The 10,918-nt window shown below is 43.4% G+C and overlaps 1 long non-coding RNA gene and 10 other non-coding genes across 12 annotated transcripts; all 11 read right to left on the bottom strand.

The window, feature by feature from the left end:
• Positions 1-6,683: 6,683 nt before the first annotated feature.
• Positions 6,684-10,408, bottom strand: LOC122918669. Of its 2 annotated transcripts, none has more exons than XR_006386654.1 (12): positions 10,346-10,408; positions 9,695-9,747; positions 9,478-9,510; positions 9,250-9,299; positions 8,962-8,993; positions 8,595-8,637; positions 8,295-8,328; positions 8,128-8,156; positions 7,890-7,942; positions 7,168-7,195; positions 6,933-6,983; positions 6,684-6,748 (listed from the first exon to the last, which is right to left on the bottom strand). It is a non-coding gene; the product is annotated as an uncharacterized LOC122918669 (long non-coding RNA). The 2 variants fall into 2 exon arrangements; XR_006386653.1 differs by having other exon boundaries at positions 9,250-9,285.
• LOC122918931 lies at positions 6,817-6,893 on the bottom strand. The gene has a single exon (XR_006386711.1). It is a non-coding gene; the product is annotated as a small nucleolar RNA SNORD81 (small nucleolar RNA).
• Positions 7,052-7,129, bottom strand: LOC122918934. The gene has a single exon (XR_006386714.1). It is a non-coding gene; the product is annotated as a small nucleolar RNA SNORD47 (small nucleolar RNA).
• On the bottom strand, positions 7,763-7,842 carry LOC122918938. Its single transcript, XR_006386717.1, has one exon. It is a non-coding gene; the product is annotated as a small nucleolar RNA snR60/Z15/Z230/Z193/J17 (small nucleolar RNA).
• Positions 8,006-8,089, bottom strand: LOC122918932. The gene has a single exon (XR_006386712.1). It is a non-coding gene; the product is annotated as a small nucleolar RNA SNORD79 (small nucleolar RNA).
• On the bottom strand, positions 8,401-8,465 carry LOC122918945. Its single transcript, XR_006386725.1, has one exon. It is a non-coding gene; the product is annotated as a small nucleolar RNA SNORD78 (small nucleolar RNA).
• On the bottom strand, positions 8,709-8,770 carry LOC122918937. Its single transcript, XR_006386716.1, has one exon. It is a non-coding gene; the product is annotated as a small nucleolar RNA SNORD44 (small nucleolar RNA).
• LOC122918944 lies at positions 9,064-9,131 on the bottom strand. Its single transcript, XR_006386724.1, has one exon. It is a non-coding gene; the product is annotated as a small nucleolar RNA SNORD77 (small nucleolar RNA).
• Positions 9,352-9,432, bottom strand: LOC122918930. The gene has a single exon (XR_006386710.1). It is a non-coding gene; the product is annotated as a small nucleolar RNA SNORD24 (small nucleolar RNA).
• Positions 9,585-9,644, bottom strand: LOC122918947. The gene has a single exon (XR_006386726.1). It is a non-coding gene; the product is annotated as a small nucleolar RNA SNORD75 (small nucleolar RNA).
• On the bottom strand, positions 10,051-10,130 carry LOC122918936. Its single transcript, XR_006386715.1, has one exon. It is a non-coding gene; the product is annotated as a small nucleolar RNA SNORD74 (small nucleolar RNA).
• Positions 10,409-10,918: the final 510 nt, after the last annotated feature.

Here is a 10,918-nt window from a genome sequence, read left to right as displayed (position 1 = left end):
AGTGGGTTAAGTTGCTGCCTTCGGCTCAGGTCATGATCTCAGGGCCCTGGAATCAAGCCCCGCATCAGGCTCTCTACTCAGCGGGGAGCCTGCTTCTCCCTGTCTCTCTGTCTGCCTCTCTGCCTGCTTGTGATCTCTCTGTCAAATAAATAAAACCTTTTTAAATAAATTAATAAATAAAATAAAAATAAAATCTTTGGGGCGCCTCGGTGGCTCAGTGGGTAAAGCCTCTGCCTTCGGCTCAGGTCATGATCTCAGGGTCCTGAGATTGAGCCCCATATCAGGCTCTCTGCTCGGCAGGAAGCCTGCTTCCCCTTCTCTCTCTGCCTGCCTCTCTGCCTACTTGTGATCTCTCTCACTCTGTCAAATAAATAAATAAAAATCTTAAAAAATATATATATATTAAGATGTCTTTTAAAAAAACCACACGTGATTTTTCTAGAAAAAAAATCATATTTTGTTATGTGGCAGAAGTGCTTCACATGTACTTCCTCTTTGTCAAACAAAACATTTAAGTGACATGCACTCAAGGTCAAGATTCTAACTGAAATTCCGAAGTGCCTGGGTGGCTCAGTGGGTTAAGGCCTCTGCCTTCTGCTCAGGTCATGATCCCGGGGTCCTGTGATCGATCCCCGAGCAGAGAGCCTGCTTCCTCCTCTCTCTCTGCCTGCCTCTCTGCCTACTTGTGATCTGTCAAATAAATAAATAAAATCTTAAAAAAAAAAAAAAGATTCTAACTGAAACTCCTGATGATGAACAATATATCAAAAAATTTTTTTTAAAGATTTTATTTATTTATTTGACAGAGATCACAGTAGACAGAGAGGCAGGCAGAGAGAGAGAGAGAGAGGGAAGCAGGCTCCCTGCTGAGCAGGGAGCCCGATGCGGGACTCGATCCCAGAACCCTGAGATCATGACCTGAGCCGAAGGCAGCGGCTTAACCCACTGAGCCACCCAGGTGCCCCAATATATCAAAATTTTTAATCTTTATGCTTCTCAGAAAGTTTTCTGATTCAGAAAATGGCACTTTTTTATAAAAGAGGAAACAAGAACACACACACACATATATATAACAAATTTTATATGTAAAGATGTACATAAAAATTCAGAAAATTGGATTTTTTGGGCCAGTTTTTAGATTACTCACTATTTTGGGCAGTGCGAATTAAGTAAATGAATCTATTTTGGCACGCAGCTACTGTTCATATAATATCATTGAATATTTAAAAAATAGTGTTAGCTTAGGACTTCATGTTAGCAATATGATAGAGTAACTATCCTAGAAAATCTTACTTGTACAGAACACCTAAATTCCTAAATAAAATATTTTCTGAGTCTTTTTTAAAATTTTATTTAGAGAGAGTGTGAGTTGGGGGAGGGGCAGAGGGAGAGGGAATCTCAAGCAGGCTCTGCACTGAGCGTGGAGCCCGACACAGGACTTGATCTCATGACCCTGAGATAGTGACCTGAGCTGAAATCAACAGTCAGAAGCTTAACCCACTGAACCACCTACATGCCCTCTTTGAATCGTTTTATATGCATAAATGAACTAGTAAGGGAGCTCCTTACTAGTAATTGTCCCTGACACTGACGAAATTAGGTGCTGAAGCTGTTGATGTCCTGTGGTACTGCTGATCTGGTGTGACCTAGTCGTTTTTCCTGGATCATAAGGGGAAACGGGCAAACAAAACCTACTGCTTCCTGCGTAAGTCAAGAAGTTAGATAAGCGATGCCCATGCAAAACAAGGTCCTGAAAGGAGACCCCCTCAGTAGGGGGTGATTGACAAAGAAATTTGTCTGTGTTTGCTTTGGCTCTGGGGATCTGCTCTGGCCATTAACAGCCACAAGCTGACACTTAACAGAGGTTTGAACACTTTCTAGTCTGAGACTCATGGTGTGCCGAGGTTGATAAAAGCAAATGCAAAAGAAAACAACTTAAACCTGGTTCTCAAAGAATTGCTGAAGATGAAGTTCCAAGGAACATAATCTCACAATTTTTTTTAACATCTTTATTTTTTTCAGTGTTCCAAGAGTCATTGTTTATGCACCACACCCAGTGATCCATGAAATACGTGCCCTCCATAATACCAACCACCAGGCTCACCCAACCCCCTGCCCCCCTCCCCTCCAAAACCCTCAATTTGTTTCTCAGAGTCCATAGTCTCATGCTTCATCTCCCCCCTCCTGTTTTCACCAATTCACTTTTCCTTTCCTTCTAATGTCCTCCATGTTGTTCCTTATGCTCCACAAATAGGTGAAACCATATAATTGACTCTCTCTGCCTGACTTATTTCACTCAGCATAATCTCCTCCACCTGTCCATGTTGATACAAAAGTTGGGTATTCATCCTTTCTGACGGAGGCATAATACTCCATTGTATACATGGACCTTATCTTCTTTATCCATTCGCCTAAGGGCATCTTGGCTCTTTCCACAGTTTGGCCATTGCTGCTATGAACACTGGGGTACATATGGCCCTTCCTTTCACTACATCTGTATCTCTGGGGCAAATATCCAGTAGGGCAATTGCAGGGTCATAGGGTAGCTCTATTTTTATTTTTTTGAGGAATCTCCACACTATTTTCCAAAGTGGCAAAAAAACACCCAAGGAAACAAGCTACTAATGAGACTTTATCTGCAGACACACAACCAGGATCTGATCTGCAAATATTTAATATATTGGGACCTATCAGATCCTGACAACAAAACATACATTTATAGAAATAAAAGGGAATTAAATGTGTGAGTGGGGTATAAGAAATGATAAAAATAGCTAGACAAATTTGGAGGGGAATTATAAGCATATATAGGGGGGCGCCTGAGTACTCAGTGGGTTAAAGCCTCTGCCTTCAGCTCAGGTCATGATCCCAGGGTCCTGGGATCGAGCCCCGAATCGGGCTCTCTGCTCGGCAGGGAGCCTGCTTCCTCCTCTCTCTCTGCCTGCCTCTCTGCCTACTTGTGATCTGTGTCTGTGAAGTAAATAAATAAATAAAATCTTTTTTAAAAAAGCATATATAGGGGCGCCTGGGTGGCTCAATTGATTGTGTCAGGTCATGATCCCAGGGTCCTGGGATTGAGCCCTGTTTCGGGCTCCTTGCTCAGTGGTGAGTCTGCTTTTTTTTTTTTTTTTTTTAAGATTTTATTTATTTATTTGACAGAGAGAGAGATCACACGTAGGCAGGGAGGCAGGCAGAGAGAGGAGGAAGCAGGCTTTCCGTGGAGCAAAGAGCCCGATGTGGGGCTCAATCCCAGGACCCTGGGATCATGACCTGAGCAGAAGGCAGAGGCTTTAACCCACTGAGTCACCCAGGTGCCCCGTGAGTCTGCTTCTTCTGCCTGCTGCTCCCCGTGCTTATGCTCTTGCATGCGCTGACAAATCTTTTTTTTTTAAAGTGCCTCATAGTCTCGGACATATGTCCCTGATTGTTAAGTGCCACATAAAAGTTGCTTTATTATCACCTAACGTTCTTTTTCCAAGACATTCCAGAGTCATCTTGTAAACACGCAGTAGTCCTGTGTTTTGGTCAGACCCAGATCTGGAGAAACGTGTCTCAAAGGTCTGTCAGCTCTACCTTCAAAATGTACCCAGCATCTGATCCTTTCATAGCTCCAGGCTACCACCCTGCTTCAGGTGGCCATCTTCCACAGCAAAAGCTTCCTAACAATCTTGCTTGTGTCCTTACCCCTCCGCAGTCTAAGGGTCAGGTTCCCTCCTCTGCTCAAAACCCTCCAGTGGTTTCCCATCTCAGAGAAAAGCCAAAGTCCTTACAGTGCCCTCCAAAGTCCTCCATAACCTGCCACTTGCTACCTGCTGACCATCTCCTGCCCACCCCCTGTGCCATCCACACTGGTGGTCACCAGCCATGAGCCCATGCCTTTGCCCTAGTTGCCAGGTAGCACTTTTTCTGGAGGTAATTGCATTGTTCAATTCCTAATAATAACCTCAAGCCTTTGCTCCCATACTTCCTTTTTGAGAACCATATTCAAGTGAGCTCCTGCCACCCACCAGAATACTCTGCCGTCCTTTCCCTGCTTCGTTTTTCCTTTGTAGCACTAATCACATTACCTGACCGACTGTATTTTATTTGCCTCAATAGAATGTAAGCTCCATGAGGGCAGGGATTGGTTTTGCCATTCTTTGCAGTATGTCCCCAGCACTACTTGGAAGCCTGTACCTCCTGCTGCTCTCCACTCGTTTTGCCCCTACCCCTCCCCTGGCAGCCGTTGGTTCTCTGTATTTACAGGTCTGTTTCTGCTAGCTTTGGGGAACTGGGTGGCTCAGTCGGTTAAGCAGCTGACTTGACCTCAGCTCAGCTCCTGATCTCAGGGTCATGGGTTCAGGCCCTGCCTTGGGCTCCTTGCTGGGATGGCTTGGGATGAAGAGATCAAAGTTACACCCAAGTCCAGTCTCAGCTTTATCATGTGTGCAGCACAATACACCAACACTTTCTCCACCTTTACACCAGGAATAAGAGGGAAGAAGGAAGCATAGGTTTATCCTTTGAAGCCTCAGGGATTTTCAAGAGCATGAGGATCCCTTTAAAATACATAAATGTACAGCTTCTTGAAAGATGAAAAAAGCTCATTTAGCTCTTTTAAAAGCTGTGACATTTGAAGGATAATCAAGCACTAGTTTTGAATTCTGGAACCCAGCTTTTCAGCTTGAGAACATAATTACCTTGTGTGCTTGGCAGGACAATTAGTGAAACACATCATGTACTAAATTAGAACTACCATTTGTTGGCTTTCTGGCAAGGTGGGGTCCACTAATGGGCTATTTCCATTATGTTCTATGAAAATCACTTACATGCGTCATCACTCAGTAATGGGTTTTTTTTTCCAGGGGGCCAAATCAGATACTGTTAGTATAAATGTGGGAATCAGTTATTCAAACTGGAGTTACTGGTGACTGAACAGTACCCTACAACACCCATCCCTCACCTCCCTCAGTGTGTAAATGGTAGGTGGTAAGTTAGAGGATTACAGGTTCCCAGGATTGGAAGGCACCTCATAACTTGGGAGTCCAAACTCCTACCCAGTGCCAGAGGCTCAAGTCACATTAGGGTTTTCGTTTTTTAAAAACCAGCCCAGCCCTACTTTTGGGTAGCCCTTTGTTCCATAAAGCCTCGAAGTCTTTGCCAATCTTGTCAAGCCAGCTTTAGCAACTCTAGGCACACATTGGGAATTTTCCGACCAGATGTCAAGACCTTTAATATTCTTGCCTGTAGTATTTCTTCTACTGGTTTTGGCCCTCCCTTCTAGCCCTCTGAGAATTATCCTTACAAATTCTACCATTACATTATTAACGTTACAGTATATTCTGACATTGCTACCTGTGTGGCCTCTGGCAACTTTAGCCTTGGTTTATTTATCTGTTAAATGGAGAAAATTGCTCACTTGCTGCCATAGTAAGGATTAACTAATACCTTTAGCATCTAATAGACATTCAGAAACTTTTGTTAAGACAGGATTGGTGTTTCAAAGTATACTAGAGCTATCTCTTCTGATTTGCCATTAGTCCTCACTCAAGTTTTCAACCAGCTTCATATGAATTCACCTTAATGGCTGTCATTGAGCATAAGACCATCATGATAGATTGCTTGCATAATTTCATTGTTGGGATCTTTAGGCATTCAGTATCAATTTGAGACTGAACTAATCCCATCTGTAGTTAATTTCATACCTTCCTGGGACACCTGGGTGGCTCAGTGGGTTAAGTGATCTCAGGGTCCTCAGACAGCTCACAGGGGGCTCTCTGCTTAGCAGGGAGCCTGCTTCCCCACCCCATTTGCCCACCTCTCTGCCTACTTCTGATCTGTCAAAGACAATCTTAAATTCATGCCTTCCTGTAGAAGAAACATTAAGCATGGAGGTCAATGTGGCTGTAGCCAAGAGCTCAAAACCAAATTTTCTTACTCTGAAAGCCTCAAAACACACCATCAGACCCCAATGTTTATTTGGAGTCACACTATATCCAGATTTGCAGCATCCTCAGGCTTCTAAGTAGGTTAAGTCCTAAAATAAAATTGTAATCCATCTATCATGTTGTGTCCTGCCCCCAACTTCAAGTTCTAAATGCTGAGTGGAGATTCTGATTATCTAAATCTAAGGCTTGTGTTTCCAGAAGCCAGAACAGACTCCTTAGGAATTTAGGGAGTAACTGGGAACCCACTAGACTATTCATTAATGACCAAAACTCCCAATTTCCATTTGCAAAATTAGCACTCCTACAAAATCCCTATTTCCTTAAGGATATTGGAATAACCCCAGCACTACTGACCTCGTTCTTAAAATCTATCCTCAATTTTTAGGCTTTCTTTCAGTTATGTATGGGGGTGGGGGATAATGGAGTCACTTCCTAATACCACATATCAACACTTCAAGAGACCCATCACCATGGTGCTCAATAGCAAGTATTTTGCTGACAGGGATTTTCATTCAGCCCTAGAAAATTTCTGCAAGACATACAGCTCATCCCGGGTCATGTCACTGTTCTAAATCAACACAAATACAGTATTCTACACAAAAAGGCTGTAGTACATTCCTCTGCCTTTACTTTCAAACCCAAGACATCCTGTAAAATACACATGAAAAGGTCCTTACTGTCACAGGGTCTTAAACTACAAAGGTGTCCTATTTCCCTTCTTTCATCCCATTAAGTTGAAATAAGCACTCTTGATCAGATGGTTTGTAAGAATTTATTGAAATTGATCATTTCTTCTATCCCATGAGCATCCATTCAGGTTCCTGCAAGGACAAAAAAGCTATTTTTAGTCACATTTCTGTGTTTCAATTCTAAAGATATTTTGAGTACACAGAACCTCAGATCTTTTATGATCATCAAGTGATCAGTGAGAGAGTTCAAGGTGGAGTGAGATCATCATGTGTTCTGGAGTAAGACAGCAGCAGTACTGTGGTTCTCAAGCCTCACCTTTTAACTGTTCAGCTGCTCTCGTAACTGGACTGCTCTCTCGTAACTGCCCTAAAAGCAACAATTGCAAGTTAATCATGGTAAAAAACAAAAAACATTGTGATACTTGTCAATAAAGTAACCTCAGAATCAAAATGGAACGGTTTTAGGAGTGATATCATTCTATTTCATTTGGCAGAATCACTACATCACTGGTTACATTCTAACTTACCACACAGACCGGAGACCAACTTACCTTTAAATCTTCAGGTTGCTAAGTCGGCCTGTTTGAATATGGAGGGGAAAAAAGGCTTTCATTTAAAATTTGTTCTACTTAATTTTTCCCATTTTTAACTTTCTAAGAAAAGGGCAGCAAACCCATTCCACACATTATGACAACTGTGTAGGTGTCATACAGTGTCCATGCCCATACATCATATAACACCCTGAGTAAATCCTACTGTAAACTCTGGACTTTGTTGAGAATGATCTAGTACAGATTTGTAATCGCAGCCTGTCTCACTCCAATGTCCAATGTTGATAGTTAAGTGTGTGAAGACAGGATACACAAATTCTACATTCAGTTTTGCTGGGAATACTAAAACTGCTCTGGAAATGAAGTTTATTAATTAAAAAAATAAGTACAACTAAATAACTCATCCTGGCCTCATCTATTCAGATTCATATGCCATAAAAACTTCCTGGCAAAAATAAATCAGACTGCATTTCTCCAGTTGTGAATCCTTAGAACTATTTGTGTTTGAGCCGCTATAGTATCCAAACCTGAACATTTCCTGTGGTAAAAAGGTCTTAAATTTTCTTTTTCAAGGGTATGGACAGGATTGCTGCAGCCGATACATCAGATAGGAGCGAAAGACAATTTTGCTCATCACTGCTAGTCTGCTGAACTATGGTTTCATCATTGTATCAGCTTTAAATTAACACTTCCCATAGAAACCAAACTTGAGATTTCTGTACCTTGGCTTAAACTCCCCGATGCAGGCCTTGTAAGATGCCCCAACTCTTCATACCTGCAGAAATTTAGTCAAACTTAGTAATAAATAATATTAAGTAGGTTTCTGCAGTTTTCCCAGTACTGTTTCAGTTTTCAAAAATCTTCACTCTTTTTCAGAGAGATTCCCATCTGTGTTTAATTTCAAAAATCATCACTAACAGCATCTTGCTAGTAACCAAGTCAGATCACTAGAATACATACCTTTATATAAAGTTCTTCAAACGCAGCACCTAACAAAAAAAAAAGATATTGCTTTAGACACATGTCACAACAGCCAAGTCCTCCTTTCAACACCAGAAAACACTTAACACAGTATATTTCAGAAATACAGACCAGACTTCAGAGAACAAGCTGTTTTCATGTCTTACCCTAAGCAAGTCATCCATGATAGGGGCCTGTAAGCTAGAAAAGAAAAAAGACATTTTATTAAAATGTTAATTATCATCGAATTCTTCTCAGAGTTTTTGTACAGGGTTCTTCAGTGTTAACTTTGTCTACATGCTCATTTCAGGTCAGACATTTGATCAACATCATTTCAAAAACCCTGATGAGAACACGCTTGACATGCATTCATAATCAGCCACAAAACTAGTTAACTTGGTAGTTAAGCATTATCCTTCAGCATTCAGAGTTAAGTTTTGGACCTACTATAAAATGTTAATACTTACCCCAAAATTGGTCTGTCCAGACACGTTAAAGACTCAAGTCCACCTAAGAAATAAAAATAAGTTAGCAAGATAGAAAAAAATGAATTTTTTCTCTCACAAATCTAAAAATGCCTGATATCAGGTAGAGCTAATTAAGACCTTCATGTTCAGTCAGTATTTGCTTATCATCATACAGGCTGGTTTTTTACAAATGACAGTGTCCTAGCTAATGGTAACAGGACAGGATCTGGCCCTTTATTTAATGCATTGAAGCATTTCATGGTAGGAGTGATTTCTGTGCATAAGGCAATGCTAAAAAGCCATTAGTGGCATTCTTTATTATGTTTGCCCAGTTACCAATGTTTATTTCAACGTAAATTGTACTCACCCCTCCAACTTCCAGCTAATTCTGTGTAATGCCTACAGAAAAGGATAAAGTTAGTGACATTTTGCTTATGCTGTTATACCAAACCAATTTTACTATCAACTCAGATACATCAGACAAATGGTGTCTCTCTTCATGATCCAATCTGCTGAACTATGCAACCATCATAGTATCTGTTTTGCAGGTTCCACAAGCACTTAAGATACCAGAGTATAGAAGTTAACATTTGTTTTAAAAAAAAAAAAAAAGAAAAGTACTGAGTAAATATGGAGTATATGAAAGGTTTCTCACCTGCCTGCCCATAGCCAGGGTGTTTAACTTCAGGATCTAGGAAGAAAAAGCTTCACGTAAACTTAGTGGCAATCTCTAAATTCTTTAAATCACCATTTTGTGTGCCTCAGTTAGTGTAAAGGTGGTAATAATTCTCGTCATTCTTACAGTCAAGAGTAGCAAATAAATGTCATCATTGTGGCACTTTCAACCTAACTTCCCCCTTGTGAGAGAATTTCAGTAACTTACCTTGCCAGCCACTTCCGCCCCTTCAGCACGAAACTACAAAACAGACGAGGAATATCCAATGAAACACACCGCGCGGCCAAGTTAATGACCAACATTCTAACTAATTAAGCCTCAGCAGAATTTTTCAGAAATCCCTTCTGTCCACTACTCTTAAACCATCACGGGCTTAACAAAACCTCCACCTCCAAGCAGACCTTGGCGTTTACCCGTTTCTTACCTGTCCATCAGAAGCCATCAAAAGCCACACTGCATTCATGTCCGGCACCATTCCTAGGTTAAAGATCAGGATCTTTAAGACACCACTTTGTTCTACTAAGTCTAAACATGTCTTTCCTACCATCTATACCAGGTCGTTTACACCAGCCACAATTTCATGACTTTAAGGGTGCACTTCACAGGTTAGAAAAAGCGCACGGCACACGGTGGGGCGCCACGAGGTAAGTAACGGTGCACCGCGGAAGGCAGCCGATGGGCACCACGTGGACTACCCTATCCGCCGGCCTTCCTCAACAAGAGGCCGGAGGCGGCCCAGGCCCAGGTCATTAACAAAGGCCCACTCGGGTGACTCGGCATGCGCCGCCATCAGAGCCGTTGGCATTCATCAACAGTCTCAGATGTCCCTACCAACGCAGACTTCATCACAGGCAGGGAACGCGAGCCCAGGGGTTTCTCGCAGTTCAGCCCCCACAACCCGAGTAGCAGTTTAGGCCGCGGCCGCACCCAAGGCGTAATCGTCTACCATCTTCATTTTGTGAACCCTGCAAAGGATCGCGACCGGCCGAGAAATACATGTACGCATAAGGTGACTTGAACTGCCAAGGGCTGGAGGCCTGGAGCGAAGAAACCATTAAGCTAAAATGACACTTACAAGCAATACGCCAACTGCCAACCTCGAAAGACCGAGATGGCGTCCCAGCGCTAGTATATAAGGATGGGTTTTCATGACGTCATGACGCACCCTCCCCGCCAGCGCGGGCTTCAGCTCCTCCCCCTCTCCTCCCTCCGTTTCTTGCTCCGCCTCTAGCCACACCTCCTTCCTCTTGGCCCCGCCCACCCCGCCGTTACGGGCGGAGACTCGGCCGCCCGCGTGACTCAGGGCTCCCGCCCTCCGACCGACTGAGAAGGAAGAGAGGGGAGGGGGCGCGAGGGACGGAAAGCGCTGGGGGAGGGGGAGGGGGGCGGTGTAAGGGTGAGTGATTTCCTTCCGGCACGTCGCCCGCTCCGGGGGAGGGGGTGGGGGGTTTCACTTCCGGGACGGTGTTCCGGCCCATTCCGGCCCATTTCCACCCCCGGAGGTAGGTGCTGCTCCTTGACTGGGCTCGGGCCCCGCACTCCGGTCCCCCTGCCCTGCACCGGGGCCGCCTTGTCCGGGCTCCGCCGCAGCCTGCTCCTGGGGCGCTCGGCCACTCCCCTTCACCCCACCCTCAAGGCACCGAGACCT

The sequence above is a fragment of the Neovison vison genome, chromosome 10 (genome assembly GCF_020171115.1).
Source record: "Neovison vison isolate M4711 chromosome 10, ASM_NN_V1, whole genome shotgun sequence".
NCBI lineage: Eukaryota > Metazoa > Chordata > Mammalia > Carnivora > Mustelidae > Neogale > Neogale vison.
Note: the sequence above shows the minus strand (reverse complement) of the source record. Positions and strands in the feature narration are given on the sequence as shown.